The sequence below is a fragment of the Carettochelys insculpta genome, chromosome 15 (assembly GCF_033958435.1).
Source record: "Carettochelys insculpta isolate YL-2023 chromosome 15, ASM3395843v1, whole genome shotgun sequence".
Classification (NCBI taxonomy): domain Eukaryota; kingdom Metazoa; phylum Chordata; order Testudines; family Carettochelyidae; genus Carettochelys; species Carettochelys insculpta.
In genome coordinates this window covers 12,613,664-12,637,579 of record NC_134151.1, presented here as the reverse complement: position 1 = coordinate 12,637,579, position 23,916 = coordinate 12,613,664, and the positions used below count along the sequence as shown (strand labels likewise).

At 45.5% G+C, this 23,916-nt stretch overlaps 1 protein-coding gene across 8 annotated transcripts in view; it reads right to left on the bottom strand.

Moving 5' to 3' along the window:
- The window catches only part of HTR4 (5-hydroxytryptamine receptor 4), a 211,739-nt gene that overhangs the window by 186,752 nt on the left and 1,071 nt on the right, over positions 1-23,916 (bottom strand). Inside the window, exon 2 of one of the 8 annotated variants that reach the window (XM_075009850.1) lies at positions 23,693-23,727. The exons of 6 other annotated variants lie outside the window; for them this stretch is intronic. The gene's annotated coding sequence lies outside the window, so the exon portion shown is untranslated. Of the gene's footprint in view, positions 1-23,692; positions 23,728-23,916 lie in introns of those variants that run through there. One more of the 8 variants, XM_075009846.1, reaches the window with a different exon arrangement.

The window sequence follows — 23,916 nt, the reverse complement described above, 5'->3', positions numbered from 1 at the left end:
TACAGTCTACAGAGGAAACATCACCCAGCCTAAAAAGTTCCATACTAAATCCAAAATGAAACAACCTCATTGTGTCCAACTAAACATTTCCTTCTACTTACATATCTGTACACTGACTATGATGTGGCCATGATGTTTACTGGATTTACTAAGCTGGTTTCTTGTTTAGGAATAAGCATCTGTCCCACTTTCTGCTCCAAACAAAATAAAACAGCAGTCCTACAGCATCTTAAAGACTAACAAAATAATTTATTAGGTGATGAGCTTTTGCAAGACAGACAGTTCTTCAGATCTATAGCCTTACAAGAACAGACTCAATATATTAAGCACAGAGGTCTAAAACCTTTTATGAAGGGTGGCAAGTCAGATAGAGCAGGAAGAGGGAGTTGAGGGGTGGGGGAAGTTAAGTGTGAGGTCAAACATCAAAGTACGTGAAAGAGTCCTTATAATGGGTCAGGTAGTTGCTGTCCCTATTCAAACCAAGTGTTGTGTTGAATTTGAATATGAATGTTCATTCCGAACACTTTCTCTGTAGACAGTTGTTAACATCTCTTTTCTACAGAACACAAATTTTGGTCTTTAACAGAAGACCCACTCCATTACAGTGCTGACTGATAGGCTTGTGTATTTGGAGATTTGAGGTCTGCTCTGTGTCTATTCATTCTTTGATGGTGAAGAGTGTTTGCAGTTTGCCCAATGTACATAGTGGGTGGGCATTACTGGCACATGATGGCATATATAACTTTAGTGAGGAACAGCAGAATATGTCCCTGATTCTCTAATTAACATGGTTAGGTCCAGTGATAGTATCTCCAGAATAGATATGTGGACAAAGTTGGCATCACAGCTTGTTGCAAGCAAAAGTTCCTGGATTAGTATTATTGCGGTATAGCCTGTGGTTGCTAGCGAGAATTCCCAAAAGGTTAGGAGGTTGTCTATAGGAGAGAACAGGTTGGTCACCTAGGGCCTTCTGGAGTGTGACATCATGATTTAGGATAGTTTGTAGGTCTTTAATGATGCATTGCAGTGGTTTGAGTTGGGAACTGCAGGTAATAACGAGTGGTCTTCTGTTATTAAAGACCACCTCAGCAAGCAACCCTTTCAACTCAAAGAGGTCCCTCTCTCCCCTCATTAGCTTCCCTGGCTGCTTGCCACAGAACCAGCTCTCTCTGGGCTTAACCCTTTACAGGCCTTCATAACAGTCTTAATCCTGCCTCAGTGTAGAGGAATGGGCAAGATTACCTCTGGAGCCCTACACTCATTGCTGAGTCTACATGAACAAGATTTTCTTCAGAAAAGCAGGGCCTTTTCAGAAAATCCTGCAAAGTGTCCACACACAAAATGCGTTTTTTTGATCTGAAATCACAAGAACACAGCCCCTTTTGCAGCAGGCCTCTTCCGCCCTGGGATCAGGAAGAGAGCCTTCTCTTGAAAGATTCTTTCGCAAAAAGCATGCGTAGACACTCTGGCCCTTTTTTCGAAAGGGCAGTCCTCATGGCACCACACTGTTCACTCCCTGGCCTGTTCTTTTGAAAGAGCGGGGCCTGTGGATGTTCTCTAAAATCAAGAGAATTGATTTTTTTCGATCCACTTTTTTGTGGGTGGATGCGCTCTTTCCGAAGAAGGTGGGTGCCTAGCTCGGAAAGAAAGCAGACAACTGAAGTCTTTTTATTCACAGGAGAAAATTCTACTCCATCATGGCACGTAGGGCCTCCCACAGCAAATCCTAGTGCAAGGCAGCTGAAACTGCTCATGGCCATGGATGTCAGGACCTCTGTTTTAGAATCTGTGCAAAGAGGAGGAAGGGTTGACCTGCTAGCATCAGACTGGGGCTCTGTGTCAGTGCTCTGGAACATCTCTCACTCTCACTTGTCCCCTGCTGGATTCAGTACCGACATTGCTGCAGAGCATCCTGTATGTGATACTATTTTTGCACTGAGCTTGAGCTTCAGTGAAGAATGGTAATCACTGCACGCATTGCTGGTAATTTTTCTTCTCAGAAGTCGTTGAAATGTTTTGTGCTGGGTTTTTTCTAACAAGCTTTTTTTCCTTAATCACCTAAAAATGTTCTGGCATGTCAAGCTGAGGCTTTCAGTCTCTCTTGGGTTTCATATTTTTGGCTCCTTAGACCACATTCTGGAGTATTACTATTTTATTAAACAAACAAAAGCTGTAATAAATGTCCTGGGACCTAAGGGTTATGGGAGGATGAGCTGTTTGCCGAAGGAAAGGAACACTGCCTCAGTCAAAAGAGGGAACAGATGGGAAGGAGACAAAGATGCAGAAGGGAAAGGGTTATAGAGCTTAATGCCCTAGAAGGCTTCATAAATTAGCCGTCAGTCTGCATAGCAGAAAGACAAAGCAAGGGAGTGGTTAACTTAGAGTGATACAATTAAGCCCAGGCATTGCGTTTACTGCTGGACAGGGGTGGAAGCACAGGGGCTGCTCACCTGATCCTCCACATAGGAGAGAATGAGTGGAAGAGTGCTTGACTCCTCCCCCATCCATCCCTTTCCCTCACACTTATCAGCCAGTTGAGCACTGACTCAGGACTGTAGAAACAGAAGCAGGATGATGTAATTTATCCAAAGACAGCTTCAGTGTTCTGAAATATTAACTGGACCTCACCACCTATTGCCCAGCACCTAGTATTCATTATCCCTTGTTTTCTGGGGGAGGCGAGGGGGGAAGGTGGTCACAAAGCAGGGAAGTGACACTGAACATCAATAACAGAATGAGCCTGGAACCTGCAACTGCTTATCTGACCACGAGACAACATCCCCATCCCAGACCACTACAGCCTCCTCCTGCTTATCAACTACCAACAGAATCTGTACCATACTTTCCATACTGCACCGAATGGTAATTTGAAAAGGGACAAAAAGGTGACTATATAATAACTGTAGTCGTTTTAAGAGATTTTCATCTAAATGGAACAAGAAGGTTTCGCTGATCACTGTATGTGTCGTCAGCAATGATTTTTGCCCAGGAAATTTTCATCAGAACTTTCTGTAGAGAGTGGAAGGACCTAAGAAAGCTGCTTTTTTATTAAAAAAGTCATCCTGAAAAGGCCTGTGGCAAAACACAACTGGTTATTTCCCCCCCCCCCCCCCCATGTGCATTTTAGAGAACCCAGCAGTTCCACATGCAGCCCATCCTGTTGTATCCAGCCCCTTCTGCCCTCTCACGGCATGTCCACATGCACCTGATTCACGACACATCAACACACCAGAACTTCTTTATGCAGCATCCTGGGGGGCAAGGGAGGGGAGGAAAGGTATCCAGGAGGAGGTAGTGAAAGAAAGGGCTCTAAGCTCACTTCAGATAATAACCCCACCAGCTGAGGCAGAGATCCACTGTATGCATTTACCCCAGGTTAATGAGCAGTCTCTGTGCAGACCTAGATGCAGCATTCCCTAAATTTGTGGGCTTCACTATGTCCTTTGAAATGCCCAGACGATAGTCAGAGCTGTATGCTATGACACTTTGCATGTCCAAAGACTGGCTGGCATTGAAAAAGGGAGGGAGTGGTTTCATGTGGAACAGCATCATGAATCAAGGACAAAACTTGCAGAAGTGTCTAAATAGCCAAGCTTTCATGAAAAGCTTTAACCTTCTACTAGATCCCATACTGTGTAAACAGAGCAGCGTCACAATAGGACAATCAGAGACTGGATCTTCCACATGAACAGTGATAGCCCAAGTGAGTAGGTGCAGTACAAAGACTGAGTGGGCCCAAAGTCTCAGAAGGGAAGGAGATTGCGTTCTGTTTTTAGAAGTCAATCTCTGCACAGACGCACACTCCCAACCAGAAGGCACTCCTTAGCTGGAAGTAGCAACTGCCCGAGATTCTCACAACTTCTATGGGACTGGATGCGACAGAGACAAAGTTGTGCTAACACACAGTGATGGAGGAACACTGCAGTGTGCTGAACTGAGACTGAAACTGTGGATACAGTCCACTGAATCAAAATGAGCAGGAAATATATGAGGGGGACAAAAATCTTCCCTCCCCACCACCGTCTCACAGGCTGCCTGGGTACTCAAGTACACAGTAGACACAGGGCCTGATTGTAGGGTGGTGTAAATCAGTGTAGCTCCATAAAGATACTATGGAGCAAAAAGCAAATTTATACCAGCTGCAGATCTGTCCCACAGCAGCTAAGCAATTAGTGAACCTTCAGGAGCCACAATGAAATGCACTAGCTAATCAAAAAGAAAAGCACACTAGGACAGGTCATCTGGGTCTCTGTTCCTGCTGCCTCTTTCTTAAAGATTGAGTGCTGCCCTTCATTCACTGGTCTGACTGGCTCAAGGCACCGTAGTAGCATGTCTAAACTGAAACATTTCTGTTTTCTGGCAGTTTTTTTTTTTTTTTTTTTTTTTAAACAAACGACAGATACCCAAACAATTAACACACATCTCACAAAGAATCTGTTTAGATAGGAAATTTTCAACCCAGCTTAGTGTAAGGTAGTTACTGCGATAGCCAGTGCTTTTTTTGTTTAAAGCAAGCCGGTTCCCACATCTGGGGCTATTGGAGTGGGGTAGACATTCCAGCTCCCAGCCCCACTCTGCCGTGGGGGCTCTGCCTCTCAGTCCCACATAAGCCTCCCAAGCCCCCCACTGCTGCAGGGTTGACAGGGGCTCTGGCACCTAGGTCCAAGGAAGCCTCCAGCACCCAGCCCCAAGGAAGCCTTTCATCCCCAGGGCTGCTGTTGGGGCTCCAGCTCCCAGCCCCACGGCAGTCTCCTGGCCACACTTGCAGTGCAGAGAGCTGGCTGGGGCACCGAGCCCCTTCAGCAGCACTAGCTGCGAGATCCCTGGAAAGGAGGTGCTCATATCATCACCAAAAAAGACCCAACTATAGCATCAGAGGGAGGAATAGCTCAGTAGCTTGTGCCTTAGCCTGGTAAACTCAGGGTTATGAGTTTGATCCTTGATGAGACCATTCAGGGGTCTGAGGCAATTCAAAAAAGAAAAAAAGAGAGCCACCACCATACTCTGTCTGTCAGGAATGGTGCTTGTTCCTGCCAAGAGGGCAGGAGACTGGACTTGACCTCCTGAGGTCCCTTCCAGCTCTATAAGATGTGTATCACCATGTATAAATAGATGTCATGTAGCATCAAGTCCCTTCAGAGATTGCAGTTGTGGGTGGAGGCAGTGAACTGACCCAGCTATAGGTCAGAGACATTTATAGCATATATTTTACTTGAGTTAACTCCAATCAAAAATCAGCATACAGCACGTTAGTGCAGTCTTATCTACCTAGATATTTATAAAGCCCCAGTCCCCATGGTATCCAAATACAGCATCTGTTCTGTAGTTGCAATTTCTCAAGCAGTTTATGCCAGCACAGGTGTTCCTATGTTGTTTCATTTATTATTTTGCATAATTATTTTATCTCCCAGTCATAATTGTGTTGAAATGTTAACACAGATTTCATGAGCAACCACGTTTAAAGTTTCTGCTGCCATATCCAGCTCCAGTTCTTCCCCATCTTTAAAAAAGCGACTTTATTGCACCCATAATCTGTGACCTTGCCAGTGTGAAATCAAGAGTAGACCAATTTCCTTTACTGATAAAGGTAAAACTCTAAGTACCAACACTTGAAGCTGTAAACAGTGGGACCAACATAAAATCCAAAGTAGTACTAAGCAGCTGCATTCTTTAATGGGAATGGCAAGTTCTCAACATCTCTGAAAACCACAGTAGTGGGCCCTTCAGTTAATTGATAGGGTTGCCTGAGAAAGGACCTCTGGATTTGATCCATTGGCAGATGCTGGAGAAAGAAGCAAAAGCTAGTGCACCCTTTGTTCTGCTTCAGAGTTTGTTGCAAGAGGCTAAGAGCCTTTGGGAAGGCCTTTCCAACAAGCATTAAGACCTCTGCATCTAACAATTTGCCATGCACACGAAACAGAGCTTCAGCTTCTCCCCTATGAATGGGCTCATCTGAACAGTGAGCAGCATTATTCTGTGTAAGGTGTTGGTATCAGCTCTTAAACTATGTCTAGATTAACAGGATTTGTCAACAGAAGTTTCTAGCAGAAGATACCTTCTGATAAAACTTCTCTTGCCAGATTGCGGCCAAACTTCCAAGCAGGTTATAAGAGCAATCCACTCTGATGACAGAGAACAAATCCACTCTGATGGTCAGCAAAACAGCCAACCAGACACACAGCAGACAGGTCCTAGAAGCCGTCTGTCTGTCAGAGGGACCCTCATCCCCTGAAACATCCACACTGGTTTTCTGGTGGGAGAGGTGTTATTCCTTGTGGGAAGCAGGGTACAGCTGTCAATGACAGTGCCGCCTTCTGTAAACAGAAGGCCTTGGGAATCTGGATGCTCTGCAGGTTTTCATGGATTCAGCTCATAAAAATTTAAGTCTTCCTTTAACAAAATGTGATTTGCAGAAGCTTGGCTCCAGATTAAGAGTCTGTTTTCAATTTTCTTGTATTTAGGTATTATCTTTAATAATTGTGGAGCAGTTTTTCCATGAAGTTTACCATCCAGCCTTTAAGTAATATCACTGTTTCATCTTTAATCAAAGTCTATAGAGAGCCCCTTGTAACAACACTACAGTGCCAATGTAAGTCCATGGGCATTACACAGTCACAATTTCAAGAGGAAAAATAATAAAATCTTTAAATTTCAGTTGAGGCTTTTAATCCTAGCTTGAAAAAAATTTGAACATTTGTGTATAAATCAGTAAGATAATAAGGGTGGAAATTCATAAGAAATGAAAACAATTCTGATAATCTTAACGCATAGAATGAAACATTAAAAATTCCATGTGGGTTACACTCATGAATCTCAGCTTTGTCTTGCATTTTATTACTACTTTAGAGCCCAATCCAAAATATCATAGTTTAAGTTTGGGATGATTTTTTTTTTTTTTGTTAAAGTAACTGATACATTAGGGTACGAAGGATCTTCCACTTCTTGAAGAGTTCTGGGCACTGAAAAGCAGTATCCACAATAGTTACCAGTTTCTCTGCAAGCCAGGACCACTCAGAGATGTGAGACCTGGGACAATGCCCTCCCCAGCATCCTAGGCACAAAGCCTCAGGCAACCTCCCCTGGGCCGTGTCTACACGTGCCCCAAACTTCGAAATGGCCATGCAAATGGCCATTTCGAAGTTTACTAATGAAGCGTTGAAATGCATATTCAGTGCTTCATTAGCATGCGGGCGGCAGCAGCGCTTCGAAATTGACGCGCCTTGCCGCCGCGCAGCGCGTCCAGACGGGGCTCCTTTTCGAAAGGACGCCACCTACTTCGAAATCCCCTTATTCCCATGAGCTCATGGGAATAAGGGGACTTTGAAGTAGGCGGGGCCCTTTCGAAAAGGAGCCCCATCTGGACGCGGTGCGGCGGCAAGGCGCGTCAATTTCGAAGCGCCGCTGCCGCCCGCATGCTAATGAAGCACTGAATATGCATTTCAGTGCTTCATTAGTAAACTTCAAAATGGCCATTTGCATGGCCATTTCGAAGTTTGGGGCACGTGTAGATGTAGCCCTGCACTGCAGGCTCTACCCCTACTCTCTCCTCAACCCACCCCCACTAACCAATCAGGTGGTAGAAACAGCAGGGGGTTGCCTCCCCTCACATGCACGCAATGCGGGTGGAGCAATTGGCAGCCCGCTCCACCCCACCATGCTACACCCTCACAGCCCTGCTTTCCGCTTATGTCTGCTGTGGAAAAGTGGGGTTCAGCAGGCCAGGAGGGTGCAGAATGGTGGAGAGGAGCAGGCCATCACCTGTGCTACTCACATGGTGAGTGGGGGGTGTGGGGAGTGGGAGAAGAGGCCACTCCTTGCTGCTGCCACCACCTGCCTCAGGTAATCCTCCCCCTTCCAGTCCATAAGATGGCTGGGGCAGCAGCCGCAGAGCCCCTGAAAGCACAGGGATAAGGGGCTGCCGACAAAAAGTTGTTCTCTTTTTTTGTTTCAGCCAGAACCATGTCTACACTGCCTTGTTTCTGCCAGTAGCAGTCTCTGCCAGCAGGGCGATCTTGATGCGAGTATGCAAATTAGCCACGTGAACATATAAATATGCCCCTATTTGCATTTATGAGACAGTTCATTTGCATCAAGCTGCTGGCAGTACACCTCAGTGTAGACACAGCCACAGTGTTACAGTCTGCATTAGCTGATGTTTCCAAGGTTTTGTCTACATGTTAAAGCATTGCTGCAGCAGCTTTAATTTGAAAGTGGCAATGTAGTCACAGCCACAGTGCTGGAGGAACCACCTTCATGGTTCACACTCCTGAGTGTGAATATTACAGCACACTAACTTGCCATTGTATACAAGCCCAGAAAACAGTTTTTCCATAGTACTCTTTCCTATCCAGCAGCTCTGGGACAGGAGATATCCCGAATATTTGAGTATCTGGCAAACAAAAAGAGAGGTGTACCTAGCAATGCATACCACTAGAGAAAAATCAAGATTAGATATTAAGAAAAAAAATGTACAGAGTACTTTATTCACAATCAACAGTAGTATTGTACACTGCAAGCATACTCTATTTGCATTTATTTTTCCACTACACTGTACTTATGGTTAAAATGCTGGTTTGAGAGTTCCAGATGATAGAATAACAAATATAAAAGTTTACTGTAACAGAGAGACCAGGTGAGAGATACATCTTTCACTGGACCAACTGCTGTGTGAGTACGTCTACATTACCAAGTTCTGTTGGCCAAAACTGCTTTTTGGCAATGAAACTGTTGGGAGTGTTAACAGTGCAATGCAACTTTTACCTGGAAAAACACCCAGGTTCCGTCACAAAAAACTTCCACACCCAGAGACTTCTCCCTTCCTCTCCCTTTACTGCCAACGGGCCAGTGTAGACACTGCTGTTTGCCTTGTCGACAGAATTGACTTCTGCCAGTATCCCACAAGGCCCTGCCCTGACGACTCTGCTCAGTGCTTTGATCTCTGCTGCCTGGCAGGCATGCGTCCCTCCCTTTTCAAAACTCTGGGAAGTATCTGGCAACTGAACGAGCAGTTCCCTTTGGGGAGCAAACAAAGAGGAAAATTATTAGGATACTCCTCTTCCGCCTGGCACTCGGAACATAGCAGCGCGCAGTCTGCTGCTGCGGGAGCAGTGAGCCAGATTGCCGTGCTGCTTTGTCACTCCCCAACATGGAGAGCTCAGAGAGCAACTTGCAACACCACTCCCAGCAGCTGAGGAGATGGTGGGAGAACTCAGGGAATTCCACTATGTGCAAGAATCAGCTCTGCCTTCCCACAACACTGCACTGTCAGATATGCAAGTCTTCACCCCCAGATCCCAGGGTGTCTAATGCTGGTCCTGGTGAGCCTGTTGAAATGGGGCCTCACCCAACACAGTTTGAGAAATACTGGTTCTGAATCTAGCATGGCTGGATATGGTTACTTTTTGTGTATGAAAAAGCATGAACAGAGCAGCTCGTTGGGGGGGGGGGGGGGGAACCCACTACAAGAAAACTTCCATCTCCTGCTTCCTCATGTTCCATATGTTGCTATCATAACCAAGCTACTTACTTGTTTTATTAAATGCAAACATAATTCTTACATAAGCATAATAGAGAAGGCAGATAGATAAGAGAAAGCACCAGAGCTGAATCTGATGCAGTATTAACTGGACAATTATATGGGCTCAAGATGCTCAGGCAATGTGAATATTCAGGGGCAGGGGCTGGGCTCCAGCACTTGTAACCTTGTGTGGGCACTCTAGTGCCCTTCTCCAGTGCCTTAAACAAAACAATTCACATAGAAAAGTAACTGGAGACCCAGAGTTTAGTCTCAGGATTTTCAGCAAGGATTACACAGGGTCAGCCTCCTCACATTCAAGTCCCAAAAGGAACTAAAGAAATGAATTTAAATTACTTATTTTTCTTAAGACTTTTATATTCTGATTTTATAACAACAATTCTTTTATAACCCACAGACATTATCTTCCCAGTTAAAATAGAGAAAACAAAAGTAAAACTTAGAACAGTTCAGTCCACACAAAACACAGTAGGAAGAAACAGATCCCAAAAGTTTAGGTTTAATTCACCCATCTCAGTTAGCGCCTTTGATCACCAAATCAACACAATTTGATGAGTTTCAACCATCTTCTCTCAGTTTGCTTATAAGACTCCTCAGTTGGAATCCAGGCAGCTCTTCCTCCACTGTGGGTCACTCTGAGATGAGACAGCCAGAAAACAGATTTAACTGGCTGACTGGTTAGTAACAAAACAAAACAGCAGAAATGTAGTGTGTGCTAACAAACCAAAGTAAGCAGCTCAGTAGATGGGATGAACACTTTGAAGAGCAACTGAACCACCCTGCCCACATGGACATTCAGGAGTTTCACCTGCAAATTAACAGCAGCAGACCTAAAAAAAGAAGAGCCGTTGCCCATCTGAAAAGCACCTTGTCCAGACAACGTCCCTGCAGAACTAGTCAAGGCAAGTAGTGAGACATCAGCCAATGTGAGGTATTATCTCTTTGGGAAAATTTGGAACACTGAGGAGATCCCACAACACTGGAAACATGGCTACCTTACCAAGCTTTCGAAGAAGTGCAACCCGAAGGAAATGAACTGGAGGGGCATCACGCCTTGTTAGGAAAAAGATGTTCAATAGGATTCTTTTGGAGAGAATGAAGACAGGAAAAAAAGCCACAATAGATCAGGGAAGAACCAACTGGCTTCCAAAGCGAGATCTTGTACTGACCAAACAGCAAACCCCAGAGGGATCCTAGAACAGTCACTTGAGTGGAACTCCACCGTACATAACCTTCCCAAACTTCGAAAAAGCCTTCGACAGCAATGAGAGACTTTATGGAAACATCTGCAACACCACGGCATCTCATCCAAAATTATTACCCTAATCCAGTCAGTGCATGAACCTGTGACATGCCAAGCTGTTCACAACGGTGCCTTGACAGAATCCTTCAGCATCCTCAGGAGTGTGACAAGGGTGCCTATTGTCACCTTTCTTCTTCTTAATCAAAGTGGACTTGCTAAAGTTGCTCCCCCACCCCTACGCATCAACATTTGCAATGGCACCCCTGCAGGGGGCAACCCCATCCCTCACAGCCCACAGCCACCACTCCTGCCCCATGCCAGACAAGGCATAGCCTCATCTCCCACCCCCAGAGTGAGGTTACTGTGATGGGCTGCAGCAGGGAGGGAGCTGTACACATGATGGCAGCTGCGCCCTGCACAGGGGAGGCAACTTTGCGGCTCCAAGAGCAGTCCAAGGAGCATGTGCAGTGACAGTGGTGCAGTGCAACGGTGCTGCTGCGGGGTGGGGGCAAAAGGAGAGCACTTGCCCTCTAGCTTCCTCCAAGTTTCTCGGCCTCTCCTGCTAAATCTTGTGCAGTGAAGAAGCCCTCAGACCTGGAAACCCCACACAGGACAGGGCATGCCACTGTCAGTGGGCATTGCTCGCAGCCTGGCAGCCATGTGGCTGTGGGGGAGAACTTTATTTTCACCAGGCATTGCTGAGCATCTCTGGTGTTATTCAGCACAGATTCATACACCCACAGAAATATGAGATCCTGGATCTCCTGATGGCTCCATGCTGGGGCTCTTTTGCAACCCTAAGAAATCATGGCTGGATGCGATTGCCAGGATGGCCAGAAAGAAAAAGAATTCAAATTTCCAGGCTTTTTCTGTTACCTACTTCCTGCACAGTTGGAGAGCAGCTGAGGTCAAAGCGTCCAGAATGGATATATTCAAGGCATTGTTGGATAGCTCTGGAGGCCAAACACACACAATTCATAGTAATACTGTTTCCATACTAGCATTAATTTGACTTAAAATTAAAACTAGGCATTACACCACCTGGGAGGGGCAGGGTAAGAAAGTCAGCCTTAGCACGCCTTAAAAAACCTTATGGTATTTGCAGTGAAGACAGTCACATCGTAAAATAGAGCTAAGTGCCTTAAAATCAAAATTTATGCTCTAGTGTAGACAGCCATAGAAAGTGGCCTGTCTGGCTCTCTTCACTCTTGATTTTAACATTTGCTTCTTTTCCTGAATGCTGCTGTCTGAAACTGGGTGTTCCCGCAGCAGATTCCAAAACAGAAGGCCCTTCTTCCCCTATGACACAGGCAAGCAGAAAAATCAGATTTCCAGGGAGCAGCCACTAGATCCTGCAGCCAGGAGAGCTGCAGAGTCCAAAGCAGACTGATGAAGACCTTTTGCTCAACTGAGAAATCAAGCAGCCATATGGGTCTATGCAGTTTGTTTGATATTTTAGAACTGGAAACAGATTGTGAAGGGCACAGTGGAGGCTCTATGACCTGGAGGCTTTAAATCAAGGTAAATGAATTTAAAAAACCCCATCGTTTAGCTATAAGTTGTTAGGCTACCTGCAGGAAATGCCGGGGGCTACTCTATGGCCTGTATTACACACGTTAGGCTGGATAGCTACAGTGATCCCTTCAGGCCTTCAATATCTACAAGGCTAAGACTCTATTCGTGTTGCTTTCTGCCCCCCAAAGTGGCTTCATTTCAGCAGTCAGGGATGCGAGTGCCGTCTAGACAGACAAGAAAGCCATACGGAAGCAGCACTGTCTGGCAGGATGAGGCATTCTACATAAATAAAAAGATCATATCCAGGCTGCGATATTAAAACATGCCAAAGGGACTTAAACACCCAAATCCCATTGAAATTAAATTGCCTCAAATTCCTCCGTTGCTCCCTCTGCCCTCATATGGCTGGGTAAGTAAAGACTCTCCCTCTGCATGTAAGAGCCACCTGGATTCAGAAATGATGATGTGCACTGCAATTCCCTGACTATAAGGCAGGCCAGGCTACACTGTCCTAATCCTGTGAGAGAGAAAGGCAGATCTTTCCCTGTGGAGTGGATGTAGGATATTCACACTGGTACAGCCCAGGGTAGGGGAGAAGTAAAAACCATTGCAATCATTTTGGACTCTGTGCTGTACCATTGTGAATATCCTACATCCACTCTGCAGGGAAAGGGATCTGCCTGTGGTCTCCAGGGGGACACACGACTCTCGCTGTAGAGCATGAGGAGTTAGACACTGGAACCAACTTCATACGGCTCCACTGCTCTTCCAAATGGGGTCTTTATCTCTCATCTTGTGCAGCTTACACAGCCAGAGGGTCCCAGAGCAGTAAGGGCAGCTGCACTACAAAGCCCCGTATTTCCTGGGCTTCAAGAGCCGACATACCACTGGTCAGTGCCTAATGCCCTTTTGGTCCATTTGGATATTTTTGCGGGGGAAGGTTTCTTATGAAGGGACTGACAGAGAGAGAGACTTCGCTGATGTGTGAACTAGTTTTTGCTATGGACACCCTAGCAGCTTGACAGGAAAGGAGACTGAAGCAGAAGAAAGCAGCTGCAGTCCACCCTAGCCAGGAAGTGGGCTGTGCTGGCTAGCTGGAGGGCACCAATGTGTGCATTCTTTCACAGCTTCCACACAGGGTTCACACTGCCCCCAAACTAGCTGAGCTCTGGTGCCTAACACCATCTGACCTGCCTTGGATAAATGCTCTCCAGGGTCAGGGAAGTTGGGAAATCAGGACTTCTACGGCCACAAGAAATGCACTATGGCACAAACAGGGAGGGGTAAAGGCATCTCCCTCTTTCAGAGGGACTAACACAGTTTACTCCCTGCTCTCTAGTAAGAAGAATGACCCACAGCAACACTTAGGACTCACAAATCGCTCTGCTCTGCGACGTGCCAGGGAGAGAGGCGATCATGGTCACTGACACTCTCCAGAGGAGGGACCCAACATATTGGCATCTCCTTTTCCACTCAGCTGGATTAACAGTCAAACAGCTGATTTCTGTCAGGCCACAGGTGCAGTATGTGAAATGGCCAACTGATCACCAGATGTCAGATCCTCTGCAAAGGAAGAGAGCTGTGCAGGAACATATTTCCTGCGTAAAAATCTTGTCCTGCTTTCCACGCAGAGCTCCTCTATATAAGAGGCCAGGAGACGGCTGTGAATACCTCTTCACAATACTTTTGGAGAATAGCTGGCCCAAGCATTCCCAGAAGAGCAGTCCTCTAATCCAGCTACACAGCAAAAGTGAAGGCTCTGGGTCTTATCTGCCTTGTGTAAGCATGGTTGCATGAAATCAGTATCTTTCCCTACTGTCTTTATCAGCCGAGTTTTGTGCTGTTGAAAGGCTCTAGGTTCACAAGCGTGGAGGGTGAAGTCACCTAGACAAGGAGCAAGTACAACAAAGGCAATGGCAGACGAAACTTCCCTCCCTCCAGCTGCCCTCAAGGGTTCACTCTAAGAGCAGCATAGTCTATGGCCAATTCAGTCCTCATTCTCACTAAGAGGATCTGTCATTTCATTTGCTCCCCTGGCTTGCCCTCCTACTCAACACTGCAATCCTATAGTGGGGTGCAATTGTGGTTTCGTGTGTCAGACTTGGGCAGGGATTAACAAACAGGATTGTCCTGTCATTTCTTCCTTAACATTTGTTCAACAAGGACAAGTGCAGAATCCTGCACTTGGGAGAGAAGAATCCCTAGCATTGTTATGGGCTGGGGACAGACTGTCTAAGTAGCAGTGCAGCAGAAAAGGACCTGTGGATTACAGTGGATGAGAATCTGGATATGAGTCAGTGTGCCCTTATAGCCAAGGAGGCTAATGGCCTATTGAGGCGCATCCAGAGGAGCATTTCCAGCAGATCTGGAGAAGTTATTATTCCCTTTTATTCAGCACTGGTGAGGCCACATCTGGTGTACTGCATCCAGTTCTGGGCTCCCCAGTAGAGAAAGGATGTGGATGCACTGGAAAGGGTCCAGCAGAGGGCAACCAAAATGATTAGGGGACTGGTGCACATGACCTATGAGGAGAGGCTGACGGATTTGGGCTTATTTAGTTTGCAGAAAAGAAAAGAGTGAGGGGCGATTAGATAGCAGCCTTCAGCTTCCTGCATGGGGTGTTCTAACGAGGATGGAGAAAAACTGTTTTCAGTAGGGACAGATGGCAGAACAAGGAACAATGGTCTCAAGTTACAGTGGGGAAGGTCTAGGTTGGACATTAGGAAAAACTTTCACTAGGAGAGTGGTGAAGAACTGTAATGCGTTACCTAGAGAGGTGGTGGACTCTCCATCCCTAGAGGGTTTAAAGTCCCAGCTTAACAAAGCCTTGGCTGGTATGATTTAGTTAGGGTTGGCCCTGCTTTGGGCAGGGGGCTGGACTTGAGGACCTCCTGAGATCTCCTCCAGCCCTAGGATTATATGACTAATGGCTTTTGTAAAAGCCACTCTAAGCACTAAGCTGTCAGCTCTGAGGGCTCCACTCCTTCCTGGGCAATAACCTAGCAAATTTGGCTGTGAGGACCAAAAGGATCTGTCAGTTCCAGCAAGGCACATGAAGAGCTCCAGGAGCAGACATCCTTATCTATGGGGAGTTGTTTGTGGGATGACCCCACAGTCCACTAACTTTTTCCTAAGCTGACCGTCTGCTCTCAGTGCTAACATTAATCAAGACACCATCTGTGCTGGACATCCCCCAGCACAGAACACCCAACAAACAGGACACTGACTGGCAAAAAATGTCCCATCTTTTGCTTTGCTAATCCCCAGGGGCTTTTTCAGATAGTTTTACGCCACCACACTTGAAGTCATCCTACTGATTTCAGTGGGACTCCAACAGGATAAGGGAGCATGTGACGAACACAGAAAGGGTGCCAGACTTGGTCCTCATGCAATACAGCTGTGCTCACATATCTCCTTAGCAATGCAGCATTTACCATTGTACAAAACCCAGTAAAAATGCTATTCCAGGCTACAAAACAAAGCTCCATGGAAAACTCTAAAGGGAAGAGTAGTACCAAGGGATGAACGGAGGGGAATCTAACCACTGCCTGAAGTTGCTTTTTATTTTTTCTAGACACATTCACATATGCTGTCTGGAAAAGCTCACAGTGAAACAATTTTAAACAGGATTTATTATCATCAAAGGAAACAATTTCCTTCTTCAGACACTGGTTTATCTCCTTTATTCCCATGCCACCCTGATTATTCACTGGTGCTATTTTATATCCAAACCCTCAGACAGTTTAATTTGTCCTGGGTTTCTGTCTTTCTTGCAGATTTTTTCAGACTCTATAGCCTGTGTCTCGTGTGGGAAGTCAGACAAGGTGATCACTGCAGTCCCCTATGACTTCATAATCTCTGGATCAAATTCTGGCTCTGAAATCAATGGAAAACTCCCAGATTTCAGTAGAGCAAGGATCTCACCCTATGAACATATGTTCTATGGAATCTATTTTCTGAGCAATAGTTACTCACTAGAGCTACGTCTACATGTGAAGCCTACATCGAAGTAGCTTATTTCGATGTAGCAACATTGAAATAGGCTATTTCGATGAATAACGTCTACACGTCCTCCAGGGCTGGCAATGTCAACGTTCAACATCGACGTTGCGCAGCACCACATTGAAATAGGCGCTGCGAGGGAACGTCTACACGCCAAAGTAGCACACATCGAAATAAGGGTGCCAGGCACAGCTGCAGACAGGGTCACAGGGCGGACTCAACAGCAAGCCGCTCCCTTAAAGGGCCCCTCCCAGACACAGTTGCACTAAACAAACACAAGATCCACAGAGCTGACAACTGGTTGCAGACCCTGTGCATGCAGCATGGATCCCCAGCTGCAGCAGCAGCCGCCAGAAGCCCTGGGCTAAGGGCTGCTGCACACGGTGACCATAGAGTCCCGCAGGGGCTGGAGAGAGAGCGTCTCTCAACCCCTCAGCTGATGGCCACCATGGCAGACCCCACTATTTTGATGTTGTGGGACACGGATCATCTACACGTGCCCTACTTCGACGTTCAACTTCGAAGTAAGGCGCTATTCCCATCCCCTCATGGGGTTAGCGGCTTCGACGTCTCGCCGCCTAACGTCGATGTTAACGTCGAAATAGCGCCCAACACGTGTAGCCGTGACGGGCGCTATTTCGAAGTTAGTGCTGCTACTTTGAAGTAGCGTGCACATGTAGACACGGCTTAGAAGTATAAAAACCTCTTTGGATCTATATTTATTTTAAATGGAATGAGTGCACCATATCCACAGCTGACAAATCAGCATAGCATGATGCCAGTTTACACCAGATGAGCACATTTCATATAGCACAAGAGGTACACATTACTTATGGGATGATCTACCTGGGAACCTAAGAGTAAACTGGGAGTTTCACCCAAGCCTTCCATGTTCTATAAACTATGTGTTCTCAGAAGCAGGTTCCAAGGAGATTGTGAACATTCCTCCCTTTCTTCATGGCTGAGCTGGGAAGTGGGGCTCAAAATGTCGAGAGGCTTGGCCAGCCTTTCCTAACACAATGGAAGAGCCTAAGAACCACCCCTAGAGGCAAAAATATAAAATGTCTCAAGACAGAGAATAAAAAGGATGTCAACAAAATATTACGTTACAACAGACATCTCATTTTGGTATTGCTTTGCTATGTGTGGAGTTCAGCTCTGAGTTATTACCGCCCATCTTCCTCTGCCCACCAAGAGCAGGTTTAATGTCATAACACTTTGCAAAATGAACACCCATGGAAAAAAAGATTGTGCTACTGCACCTGATCTTGGTGAAACCAGCTGTTAAAGCCTTTTTGGCGGAGGGGAAAGTGAGAAGGCTTAATGATGGAAATGATGAAAGCAGTGTAGCAAAATGGGCCTGAGTTTCAGCAGACTTGAGTAAATATTTACTCTGCAAGCTAAACGTTTAGATTTCTGTGAACTCCTACTGGAGCCTCTCCTGCTGCTGCATTAATTGCAGACCTAGGGCCCAATCCTGTACACACTTGCTCAGCCAATAAGTCCCAAACTATGTATTGCTGGCATGAGAGAGAACTACTCAGATGAGGAAGAGCAGACCAAAAGCAGGCTACCAGGAAACCCTAACTCATCTCTGCAATGTGCTTGATGTAGTCTTTTGAGGAAATAAAGAGCTGGCTTGGGCTGTGTCTAGGTTGCTGAGAACCAATGGCAAAAGATATGCAAATTGCACACTGCCTTTGCATATCCTTTGTCAACAGTTCTGTCAGGAGAGGCTTTTCCAACATTTGGCGTGCGCACTCGAGGCCAAATGTCAGAAAAACCACCTCAGTTGAGATAGCCCTTCTTCCTTGTGGAACAAAGTTTACAGTGATGTCAACAAAACGTTCCCAACCAGCAGATCTCTTCCAACACATCTGGACACAGGCTCTGTCGTCAAAACTTCAAATGGGCATTTTCTGACACCAACTGTATGTTTGACACAGCTTATTATGCGCAAAACCCCACTGTCTGCTGCCTGGCTTAATGGGAGCCTAATTAGTGGATGAAGCAAGAGCCTGTTACTTCATCAATGGATGGTGCAGAGTCAGGCAGCAGGATCTATCCAGACAGTGGAAACTGCTAGGCGAGACAAAAATGCCAGCTGCCTGCCTGGCCCCTCAAGTACAGCATCAAATCTGTCTCTGTGGGAACCGTAATGAGGGCAGGACTTCTTTACCACCTCAAACCAAGAAAAAAGAAATTAAGAGAAAATAATGAGCTTTTCCACTATGATGTGACACTGAACAAACTGAGCCAGAGCAGCTGGAATGAGCAAATGCCTTTTGGGTGCCCTATGCTGTCTCTTATACTCTAAGCCTGGATGACTTCCTTATCCTGTTCTTTGCCATTGCAGATATTTGTTCTTGCACAGCACTTGTTACTCTGAGGAACGTTACTACCATGTAAACCTTGAGCACTAGGGGGTCTGAGATCTAGTCCTGGAGTGTCGCACAGTTTGGCTGGACCTCTCTCTCATGCTGCCAAAGATTGATGTGGGCCAACTAGTTAAAGGAGTGTTACGAGGGAGAGGATGGTGAGTGAGTGGGTGTGGAAGAGGGAAGATGGCTGTACAAGCCTAACAGTGAAGGTGTGATTTCAGAGCTGCTGCACCCTCACAGCTCTAACTTGAGTTGGAGCTGGGGGTGTGGAGCACTTCTGAAAGTCAGGCCATATGATGACAGGTACAGCAGAGTAGAGTGGAGAGAGAGAGCACGAAAGCACAGATGTGCCAGCAGGATGCTGAGTACAGAGCATATCCGTAAACCACGTGAAACAGGTCCTGATATGCAACTTAACAGAAAGACATTGTAAGTGAATGGGCTTTGGATCCAGCCCATGCAGCATAAAAGCCCACTATTTTAAACTGAAAAGACTCAAAAAAGAGTCCTTACCAGAAACAAACATTTCCAAATCAGACTGCAGCAGGGATACAAGAACAAAGTCAACCCTGGGCAGGAGGCCTGCACAAAGCCTTTTGCCATTTTGTTCTCCCCAAAAGCCTTCAAAACAGGGTATAAGTGGGGCTGCTGTGGTGCAGCTGCTTCAGAATGCCCCCCCTGCACTGAGTGACTTTCATTTCCAGGGAACACCTGTCATCCTTCACCCAGCCTCCATCACTGCTATTTGCTGGTTGCATCGCTTCCTATTTTAGGTAATCATTTCTCTAATTACATAAAACCAGCAAATTCAATTTGTCTTTTCCTCAGATTAATTTGCTCTCCACTGTACACTGCTAGATTTGTCTCCCAGTGTAACTCATATGTACAGCCAGTGTTATTCTGTTTCATTTTATCCAAGCTACTGACTGTCTCTTCTCCACTTCCTGGGGAGGTAACCCTCACCACACGTCACCTCATGATGCAAACATTGGGGCAGTGTAGAGAACCAAGGCATTTGCACTGGAAGAGGTAAGGGTTATATGTACACAGCAGCCTTATTCTGAAATAAACTTTCCGGAAGAGCTATTCCAAAACATTGCTACACACAAAATGCATTTTGAAACAGCATTTAGCTATTTCAAAATATATCATCTGCACACATAGAACCTATAAATAGAGCCACTGGCTGCACTATGGCTTAAACAGGCACAGTTCCTTGTGAAATGAGGTTTACCACTTTCAAAATAAGTCAGCCGCTGTTTTGAATTTATTTCGAAATAGCAGTTGTATAGATGCTGACTGAGTTATTTCAAAATAACCGTGTTGTTTAGACGTACCCTAAGAGATTAAAGGGCACTCCAGGAAACCAAGCGTAACAAGGAAAAAATAAAGAGCATTGCAGTATTTCTTTCCAGTATGAAACTATCAGGGCACTTCCACAAGTTGGGCTGACTTCCAAGGAGCACCTGGCACTAATGGAGCAACACTGATTTACACCAGCTGTGCCTGGGGTAATGGCAATCACTGTCAATAGGTCACAATCCAATTAACTTGACACTTTCTGACCTTATACAATCCACTTCTTTCCCAGAGGCGATAGCCATGCTAGTCTGCAGCTTCACAAAAAAGTCTTGTAGCACCTTGAAGGCTATTAGAGCTCATCACTTTCCCAAAAAAAAATCCAACTCAAGAAGTATTGCTGCCATATATGTTATTTTCCTACCTCAGCCATAAGAGAGAGGACATCAGGTAGATGAGAGCAGAGATGAGGCAAAGAAAGGGTGTGAGTTAAAATATAGTTGCGCTATCTTTAGCTAGTCAGTTATTAATCTGATGCAGGGAGTAGATCCATTTCTCCTAATTCTTGCATTGTTGTCCCACTACTTTTCTAAGCAAGGTTTTGGACAAGATCCAAATTAAGGTTACTAAATAAGCACCGGTCTGTTTCATTCAATATATAGCACATGTCCCTAAAACCATATTATTTGGAGTCTCACATCTTGGGCCAGATTTGTTTTTAAATTTGGGCATTATGTAAAGAACTGAACAGAGGACCACAGATATTGTCACTGTGGCTTATCCATGATCCATTTAATCCCACTATCCTGTCTTTGACAATGGCCTATACCAGATACTTCAGAGGGGAGACACCTAGGCGGTGGCCACACTACCCCCTCCCTTTCGGAAGGGGCATGTTAATGAGGCAGTTCGGAAGATGCTAATGAGGCATTGACATGAATATGTTATTAAGCAAATGGCAGCTGCATGAGATTCGAAAGTGCCACTTTCAGAACATGCGCCGCTGTGTTTGAAAGGCCCCCTGTCTACACAGGCAGCGTGTGTTTCGAAAGTGGCATGTGTTCTGAAAGCAGCACTTTTGAATCACATGTGGTTGCCATTATGCTAATGAGGTGCTGCACATTCATGTCAGCCCCCTCATTTGCCTCTTCTGAATGGCCTCGTTAACATGACCTTCTACAAGGGAGAGGTAGTGTGGCCACAGCCCTGAAGTGGAGAATTATGAAATAGTCTGTAAAGCTTCTTCCTAAACCCAAGGAGCATAGTGGTTGTGTTATGCCTGATAGATGAGAGTTTACTTTATAAACTTGCACTAGCTAGGATTACACTTGCTGGAAGTCTACGTCATACAAATCATTACTAAACACTCTCTGGGCCACATGTTCCACTGGTTTAAACTGGCACAATTCCACTGAAGTCCATTAAAATTATGCTGATTTACACCAGCTGTGGATCTGGCACCAACTAAGGTCTTTGCTTAATAACACTGACATGGAGTTCCACAGTCTTATAATGAGTAATGGGAAGAAGTTAAAACTTGTTTTAATTTGGTTGGTCTAACTGAATGACCCAAAGTTACTGGGATATGTATGGGTATAAAAGGACTGTTTCTGCCCCCAAAGAGTATACAATCAAGGGTGTTGCTACTGCCACCTTTACTCGCATTGTTAGTATCAAACTCTGCAAGATGTTCTGTAGCTTTCCAAGGGTCAACTCATGCAGCGCAAGACAACATGAATAAAAGCAGCATATGGGACAACTGGTGACAGGCAGGTGTAGAGCGCAATGTGGAGTGGGTAGGAAGGACACAAGGGCAATGGTTACAGGACTAGAATTGCACATTGCATTGTTTGGAGATGCCTAGGGTGTTTTTAGTAAGTGAACAAGAGATTCCTGAGAGCAAATATCTTCTCACTTTCAGCCATTATTTACAAAACCTTAAGGATCAGACTCGGTTAGATCTGTCTCTAGTAGGCAACTATTTGAGGGAGTAGTGACATACTTAAATCTTTTAGTTAAAAGAAATCAACATGTATGAGGTATGCACATTATCCACTACACTACCAAGTAATATGGACAATGTCAGGAAAATTAAAATTGAGCCATAAATCGCTAAATAGACAAAGGCTAATGCTACCAGCTGAGGATAGCTTGAGTCCCCCTCCTGGAGGAAATGCTACAGGGAGATAGCATTAGTGATAGTGAGTGGTCCTTTCCATCCAGCAGCAAAGGACTGCCTGTTTGTGGCCTTTAGGTGCTGTACAATGTGTATTCTTCAGTTCTTTGATATTTCATACAAGACTTCCACCAGCAGAATTAATCTCAGACCTGACTGCAGCCAGTTCCCTGGCATGGGTTTGAGACTAGCGTCATCATTTAGAAACAATAAAACCTAGTAACCTTACCAAAGGCATCACACTGCTTCCCCCATTTCCAGCAATAGCAGTCAGCCACCACAGTGATTAATTAAATCTTTCCATCTCCCCACTTCAAACATAAGGCAGTGGTCATACAAAAATCCTTTGTTCACTCTTCCATGAAACGAGACATGACATCATAATGACATCACATGCTCCACAGAACCAACCCAAGCCAGCTGCCACTGGCACATTTTGGTGCTCAGAGTTGATAAACCAGGGATTATCTTCCACTGGCTGCACTGATGCAGCTGAAAACTGCTCACGCATGTTTTAATTCCTCAGATTTCAATGAAGTTTCCCTGGGGGACATTTGTTTTGGAGTCATGAAAGATTCCTCTGTGGTTAGAGAGCTGCCCATTTAAACAACCTCTCCCAAACTGCTCTCCAGAAGGGGGTCCTCATGCCCCACTTATTCAGTCTCCCGGAAGGAGCATCCAAGGAGGACAACAGTGACTCACTCTTCCCAATAGCCAGATCCAGTAAATGGTCATGCTCTTCGTACACGATCCAAAGCCCATTGGAGTGAATGGAAAGTCTCCCATGCGGCTTTGGTTCAGGTCCCTAGTGATATGGCACAGGACTAGGAAGACAACATTAAGCCTTCAGTCACTGGAGTTTGCAGTGAGCACAGGTGTGCTCTGTCACATCCAAGTGCCACGGAATGCCCTTCTCTGGGGATGTGATGGTCAAAGCAGAACATTGTTTTAATTTTGAGAGCTCCAGTGCTCCCCAGAAAACACTGAGCCCTGCAGCGATTCTAATACAAACCTATCTACCAACTCCAGCACAGCCTAGCCAACCTCCTCCACACACACCCCTTGATACACTAGCCCCATTCTTATCTGCAAATCGGCAGCTGAGATGAGAGACAGTTACAAGTGCCTCTCACCTTCACACAGGGACCACTACCACAAATTCCAGCCAGAAGATAAAAACTATTAGCATCAACACATTCATTGATACCAAGTCACAGGCAGCAGGGGCGGTTGTTATAACAGTTCATAAACCTGGGAGGCACACTGACACTATGGTGACAGAAGACTATGAAACGATGGCTAGAGAGACCTCTCCTTCCACCCAAGAACTACACAATATACAAGTTGTACTTCCCATCTTCTACAGCTCTGGCATTTAAGTCTTGTGTCACCATATATCAGCTGAGGATTTAGGTGCTAGTGTCCACAATTATAGAGATAAATGTTGCATGTGTAGTCATAGGTATTTGCACAGATAATCACTAGCTTTCCTTGTGCATGCATAATCACCATGGCAACAATTTTACATGCCAATTATATACCTGCATTTCACATAGAATTGCTGGAGAGATCAATGCTTTAACCAAGGGAGACCAGACCGCAAAAAAGAGAAAAGAGAAAAGTTAGCTCTTGGTGTAGCTCCACTGATCTGCTTAGCTTTCCCTGGCAGAGCCGTTTCGCCGGAGAAGCTTAGATTTGAGAATGACATTGAGAGAGAGACTGCCACCACGAGAAGACTTGGAAATCGCACACTGAGGATAATTAT